Source organism: Miscanthus floridulus, chromosome 1, assembly GCF_019320115.1.
Source record: "Miscanthus floridulus cultivar M001 chromosome 1, ASM1932011v1, whole genome shotgun sequence".
Taxonomy (NCBI): Eukaryota; Viridiplantae; Streptophyta; class Magnoliopsida; order Poales; family Poaceae; genus Miscanthus; species Miscanthus floridulus.
The window spans coordinates 79,021,030-79,028,807 of NC_089580.1; the positions used below are offsets into that span (position 1 = coordinate 79,021,030).

Sequence of the window (7,778 nt, forward strand, 5' to 3'; positions counted from 1 at the left end):
TAGAATGCATGCCTCTGCAATGGAAGCCTCAATTTTGGCTTTATTTCTACATTTTTTGCGAAGAGTCTTCAGACATCTCTCGATTGGATAGCACCAACGGTCCTACACGGGTCCCCCCATCCGTGCCTCATACGAGAGGTGCACAATCAAATGCTGCATCGGCAAGAAGTAGCCGGGTGGAAAGATCTTCTCCAACTTACAGAGCAACATGGGTGTCGCTCTTTCCAAGTCATCAATGACGATCCGAGAGAGCTCCTTGGCACAAAGCTGGCGGAATAAGTAGCTCAACTCTACCAGCACTTGCTAGACATGCTCTGGGACATAGCCTCGAACCATCGCCAGAAGAAGCCGCTCAATCCATATGTGGTAGTCATGACTCTTCATCCTGTTGACTCGCAGAGTGCCTAAGTTCACTCCCCTCTTTAGATTCACTGCATACCCATTAGAGAACATTAGCGTCTGGATCCATTCAAGTACTTCCCTCCTTTGGCCCTTTTTCAAGACGAAATCGGCCTTAGGCCTTCTCCAGGTCTTGCCACGACTAGGAGGCTACATCTCTTGATTTAGTCTATCGCACAACGTTGCCAGGTCCACTCTAGCCTTAGGGTTGTCCTTAGACTTTTCAGTGTCCATGAGTGTTGCCCAAAGTGCCTCAGCGACATTCTTTTTAGTGTGCATTACATCAATGTTATGTGGCAGAAGAAGGTCATCCAAATAGGGGAGCCTCGTCATGCCCGAGATATGAGTCCACATATGTTGCTCACCATATCCCACAAAACCACCTTCTTCATTGGGCATGAGAGCATCTATCTGAGCATGAACCTCAGCACCAGTCATCATCCACGGTGCAGGGTTTGTCACTTTGACACCTTTCATAAAGTTCTTGATATCTTGTTTGAATGGATGGTCAAGAGGTAGGAATTGACGATGTCTGTCGAACGACGAATACTTGCCACCCTTCTGCAACCAAATGAACCTCACACCTTCCTTGCATATTGGGTATGGGAACTTCTTGTGAACACACCAGGCACAAAATATCCCATACGCCAAGAAGTCATGCAGGGAGTAGTGGTACCAAACATGCATTTTCAAGGTTGTCTTTGTAGCTCGATCGTATGTCCATATCCCTTCGTCCCAAGCACGGACCAATTCATCAAACACGGGCTCCATGAACACACCATATTACTCCCTGGATGTCCAGGAATTATCAACGACAAGAATACGTTATGTTGTTGAAAGGAGACACCGGGGGGAGATTAAGGGGGATAACGAAGACGGGCCAACATGTGTATGGGGCAGCCATCATTCCATAAGGATTGAACCCATCTGTTGCCAGCGCGACACGTACATTACGAGCCTCATCTCCTTTGTCACAATGTTTGTCATTAAAGTGGATCCAAGCTTCACCATCGGATGGATGTACCATCTTGTCAGGATTGTACTGTTTGCCATTTTTGTGCCATGTCATCTGTTTTGCGGATTTCTCGGTCATGTATAGCCGTTGGATCCTCGGTAGGAACGGAAGGTACCATAGGATTTTCACGGGGATCGTAAGTTGCCTCTTCTAGCCATCATCAGAGTCTACCTCTAGGTACCTGGAGGATTTACACTTTGGACAGAACTTTGCATGCTCGTGTTCTTTCCTAAATAGGACGCACCCCTTCGGACAAGCATGTATCTGCTCATACGGCATCTTAAGTGCACGAAGGAGTTTCTGTGACTCATACATGCTCTTTGGCAGAATGTGGCCCTCCGGAAGTAGGGTGCCCATCACGGCCAACATCTTATTGAAGCCCTCTCGATTCAAGTTTAACTCAGACTTCAACCCCATTAAGCGTCCAATGGCATCCAGTAGAGACACCGTTTATCGATCGTGAAGGGGTTTATGTGCTGAGTCCATCATGTCATAGAACGCCTATGCGGCTGCCTCCATCTCCTCCTTCTCACGTCCCTCATCGAACTGTCCTTGGTGAAAGTCATCTAACATGTCTGCTACCCCGGCATCAGCATCAAAACCCTCCACCTGTGGTCTCACCACCTCCTCTCTCATACGATGGGCTTCACCATGGTGGACCCACCGAGTATAGTCCGGCGTAAATCCATTCTTCACAAGATGTTTACCCATTTCCACCTTGTTTACCCTTCTCCTGTTTCTACATTTGCTGCAGGGACACAAAACTAGGCAATGTCCTTTAGCAGCCTTGCCAAATGCACTATTCAAGAAAGCATCGGTCTTGTTCATCCATTCCGTGGTGTAATCACTCTGACTTCTCTAGCCCGTGTACATCCACTGACGGTCATCCATCCTCTAACATATGTATTAGCGAGTAATGTAACCATCAATTGCATCTACATGGTGTTCCTACTGTCTAATAGGTGAGGATAGGTCCTAATCCCACCTGCGGATGCGTAGATGAGGTTAGTTTCCATGCTCTACTCCTATCCAAGACAGAATTTTGGTAGCACCTCCCCGCTGTTCTCTAGATACATGTCCTGCCAAAGAAGAGTGCGTATCCGGAGAACAACAGGGAGGTGATGCTGAAACTCTGTCTCGGACCGGAGCAGACTATGGAAACTAACCCATCTACGCATCCGTAGGCTATCCAAAAAACGTGAACAATCCGAAATAGATATGATCATAGATATGCAAAGATCTGCATACCTCCAACCATATCTCTTTCGAACGGGAGACACCTAACTGGGTTATGCGATCTACGACCATGATACAGAAAGAGGGGTTATACCTAGGGTGGCAGCGGAGTTAGGCTAGCGGGGCCGTGGCAGGGCGGTGCAGTGGCGAGGCAACGCGGTGCAGGTAGACCGGCACGGCGATGGGAACTCTGACTCGGCTCCAACGGGCTCTTCTCTACAAAAATGGAACAAAATACTATCATTTTTAAAAAAAATCAGCAGAACCTCCTCTACACGGTGAGGTTTCCAAAACCTACAAAAAACAATGGCACGATGGCCGACAAGCACATATGTCTCAAGAGAAGCCATGTAGTTTGGATATCAATCCAAGCAGAAGAATATATCCAAGTAGTATCACTACTTCTACTACTACTTCCACTACTGCTACTACTACCACCACTAGTTCTACTACTACCACCACTATTGCTACTACTACTACTACCACTAGTTCTAGTACTACTACTACCACTAGTCCTACTACTACTACCACTACTTCTAATACTACTACTACCACTAGCACTACTACTACAACTATCACTACCACAACAACAACAAGAGAGAGGGCATACCTGACTGGCGCTGGGGGTAGGGGCGGGCGGCATCGGGGTCAGGGTCGGGGTCGCCGGAGTCGGGAACGGGGTCGGGCACGGGCGGCATCGAGGCGGGCGGTCCACGGGGCGCGGCCGGGGGCAGGGCCGGCTCCTACTCCTCCTCCTCTTCCTCCTCCTCCTCCCCTCCTCCACCCGTCGGCGTTGGCGGGCCGGCGTGGGTGAGCTGGCCACGCTCGGCCACACGCTGGCGCGGGGGCGGGGGCTGGTGGGGGCGGGGGCAGGAGTCGGCGCGCGGCGCGGGGAGGGGCTGCGGCGTGCGGCGTGGGGAAGGGCGGCGACGCGCGGCTTCAGCGGTGGCCCAGTGGCTGGCGGGTGCAGGGGCGGCCTCGGGCGCGGCGCACGGGGAGGGGAGGGCGGCGCGGGGACGTCCTGGTTTGTAAGCATCGTACATGACAACGTACACGAAATCTTCTGAAATTTTATCATAGCCTCCACATACGATATCATGACATCTCAACAAGTTTCATGATTTTCGGACTTCGTTTGCTTTTTATAGAATTTAAAAACACTTCGCACGCAAGTTCGCGGTCATGTTTCTTGAACAAGATGTCCGAAATTTCAGGTCCGTTCTTGGATACGGCCTCACACTACACTCAGTAACATGACTATCATTTTTTAAATCATTAAATTCCATTATTCGTACCACGTGCAGTTCAAATTTATATTTTTCGAAAAAATTCAAGTAAACGAAATAAAGTAACTAAATATATCAAAAAGCCAAAAAAAATCCCCAAATTCTAACGAGGAGTTCCTGGTACTTTAAAAGGGATGCACAAAAAAATTGGAGGCCAAAAACAAAAAAAAAACTCTGCCGAGCGCCGGGGCATGGCACTCGGCAAAGGGGGTCTTTGCCGAGTGCCAAGAATAAGGCGCTCGGCAAAGAGGTTTTTTGAAATTTTTTTTAGAAATTTCCTCTTTGACGAGTGCCTTCACGGGGGCACTCAGCAAAGTTATTTCAAAAAAAATGTAATTTTTTTAGTTCCTCCCTTTGCCGAGTGTCGAAGCTGTTAGGCACTCGGCAAAGACATTTCAAAAAAAAATATTGAATCTTTGCCGAGCGCCGTATCAGGGGCACTCGGCAAAGTATTTTTCCAAAAAAAATCTTTGTCGAGTGCCTAACAGCAGGCACTCGGCAAAGAAGGACATGGCAGAACATCGTTACGCGGGGCAGCCTATGCCGAGTGCTGCGCTTTTGCCAAGAGCCTGGCACTCGGCAAAGAAGTCCTTTGTCGAGTGCCCTTTTTTAGACACTCAGCAAATAATTATTTGTCGAGTGCAATTCTTTGCCGAGTGGGGCACTCGGCAAAGAAGGTCTTTGCGGAGTGCCTGATTTTTGACACTCGGCAAAACAGTTTGCACTCGACAAAGGCCCTGTTTCTAGTAGTGTATACACAGAGCAAAAAACACTGTTAGGCCTTGTTTGGATGCACGTGTATTCATCTCAATCCACATGTGTTGAAATGGATTGCAGTGAAATTAAACTAAGTTTCATTCTATTTCACTCCAACACATGTGTATTGGAGTGAATACACATGCATCCAAACATGCCCTTATTAGGCCCTTTGATTTTATTTGGTGCATTATTCACGTCGCGTGTAATTCTCATAAGTCCCCAATGGAATATAGAAGGAAGGCCCGTCAAGATAGGGTCATAGGGCCCGCCTCGTCGCCGATGGCCACGGCCGCGGCCTCGGCCTCGAAGCACGGTAACGCGCTGCCGCCGTCGGAGGACGTGCTCCTCCAGGCTCTCCGGCGCGCGGCTCCACCTCATCGACCGTAGCCACAACTACCCGCTGGCCGTTGGCCGCCCAGCGACCTCTCCCTCCTCCGCATCCGCTCCGGCGACACATCCCTCGCCGCCATTGCGCTGCTCGACCCGGTCTAGTGGCCTGCGTCAAGCTCGACCCCTTCTCCCTCACCGTGCTGGCCTCCGCCGACAATCCTAGCCCCGACCCACTACGGGATCATGCTCTGACGCTCGCCCGCCTCGATGCCATCCTCGCCGCCAATGCAACGCCGACCCCGACCAGCTACCATCCACTCCGTGGTCAGCAACAAGGAGCTGGAGACCAGGGTGCGCCATCGACGATGTCGAGGCCGCGACATACTGGACGGCCGTCGCGCCCAATTGTGGAGAAGCTAGTACGGTGGCGAGGACATGCCGAGAACCTGTGGTGACGGTGGAGAGGCTACGTTGGGGGGGGTGAGGTCCTGAAGAGAAGAGGATGCAACCCGGCGACGCCAACGTCGAGGTTGTTAATTGGAGTATGCAATAAATTTTGTTGAGGATGCAATCTACTCCTACTACTTGTGTATGGTGTATTCTTTCTAGTTGTGCTTGTGCCCTGCCCCCTGATTCCTAACTTTTGCCACCAAGAACAACAAGAAGAGGCTTCCGATCCCTAAAACATTTGTCTGGCTAGTGATGCCCAATAATGAAACTGACAGGAGTATGCATTTTGGGATGGATTTCAGAAATGGACTAAACTGATGCCCATAAAATAAAGAGTGAAATACACTGGCGGCCCTTTAACTTGTCGGCCTATGCCAATCCGGTCCACGAACTTGCAAACGTAGAAAATGGGTCCCTAAACTTGTCAAGTTGTTCACCGCACGTCCATTTCCCATCCGGCGTGGCCTCCAGATGATATGGCAGCGCCAGCGTGGTGGACGAAGCACGGCGACCAGCTGCTACACATGTCCCTGCTCCTCGCCGCGCAGGGGCTCCCCGTCCACTTCGCGGCGCTGGAGCCGCACCTCAGGGAGGCCCGCGCGCGCCTGCACGGCTGGGACAGAACCCTCCCCGCGCGTGGTGCGTTTCTGCGCGCTGGACGTGCCCACGCACAAGTCCCTCGCCCTGGCCCCAGGCTCCCCTTTCTCGGCGCACATGCAGCCGCTCTTCAAGGCTTACTGTGCCAGCGCGCGGGCCCCGCTAGCCGCGCTCCTGGCTAAGCTCGCCGTGACCCACCGCCACGTTGTTGTCCTCCACGACCGCATGGCGGCGTTCGCGGTGGCCAAGGCCACGCGCTTGCCTAGCGCCGAGGCCCTCAGCGTGCACTGCCTCGCCACCTCCTACAACGTCGGGTGGGCAGACCGGGAGCATGCCCTGCTGCGCCGCCACAGCCTCGTGTTCCACCCACTTGACGCCTGCGCCACCCCGGTGTTCGTCGCGCTCGCCAGGCGGATGGGGCAGGAGCGCCGGCACACGCCCGACGCCGGCATGGTCGTCAACACCTGCCACGCGCTCGAGGGCGACTTCCTCGACGCGCTCCAGGGGATCCCGTCTTCCGACGGCCGCAGGCTGTTCGCCGTTGGGCCTCTTAGCCCGGTGCTCCTCCCCGGCTCCGGCGCGAGCAGTGGGACTAGCAGCGAGAGCTCGCGGCAGCACGAGTGCCTAGACTGGCTTGACGCGCAGCCGCCGTCGTCGGTGCTGTACGTCTCATTCGGCACGACGTCGTCACTGCGCCTAGAGCAGGTGCGCGAGCTGGCCGCCGCTCTACGGGACAGCGGGGCATGCTTCATGTGGGTGCTGCGCGATGCCGACCGCGCAGACCTACGCGGCGGCGGGGAAGGGGATGCCGCGGCCGAGACCCTCTGTGCCACCGCGCATCTGAGCTCAGCCCTAGCGACGTCCGCGCTGGCGTGGTGGTCACCGGGTGGGCGCCGTAGCTGGAGATCCTGGCGCACGGCGCGACGGCGGCGTTGATGAGCAACTGCGGCTGGAACTCCACCGTGGAGAGCCTCAGCCACGGGAAGCCCATCCTAGCGTGGCCCATGCACAGCGACCAGCCCTGGGACGCCGAGCTCATCTGCAAGTACCTCCGCGCGTGCATGCTCGTGCGCCCCTGGGAGCGGCGCCACGACGTGACCCCCACGGCCGCGATCCGCGACGCCATCGATAGGGTTATCGCCTCGGAGGAAGGCGCCGAGATCCGGCGGCGGGCGGCCGCGCTTGGGGAGGCCGTCCACGGTGCCGCGGCCGAGGGCGGGTCATCCAGGCGGGACCTGTACAAGCTCGTCGCGTACGTGACGAGGTGATCCATGGTCCGTGCGGTGACTGTGCCGCGATGTGGCGTCCGTGCGGTGACTTCGTCCGCCATGCTGGCGCTGCCACGTCGCCTGGAGGCCGCACCGGATGAGAAATGGGCCTATGGTGAACAACTTGACAAGTTCAGGGGCCCATTTTTCGCGTTTGCAAGTTTGTGGACCGGACTGGCACAGGCCGACAAGTTAAAGGGCCGCCAGTGTATTTCACTCTAAAATAAAATATGCGCTGATGTTATACTAACTTATAATGAGATTGTTCATTTATTGAAGCATTGTTTTCTGAGCTTGTGATTGGTTGTCTGAGTATGTAGTTATGTTGTCTATAGTAATCCGCAGACAATAACTACTCAGTAGTAATATGCTTGTCTGAGCTTGTGATTGATTTTCGGAGCATATACTCTGATCGAGTAAGGTCGGAGGGGAGGAAGA

General features: G+C 53.7%; 1 pseudogene; it reads left to right on the top strand.

The window, feature by feature from the left end:
• Nucleotides 1-5,951: 5,951 nt before the first annotated feature.
• LOC136459182 (cis-zeatin O-glucosyltransferase 1-like) lies at nt 5,952-7,340 on the top strand (annotated as a pseudogene).
• The last annotated feature ends 438 nt before the right edge of the window (nt 7,341-7,778 follow it).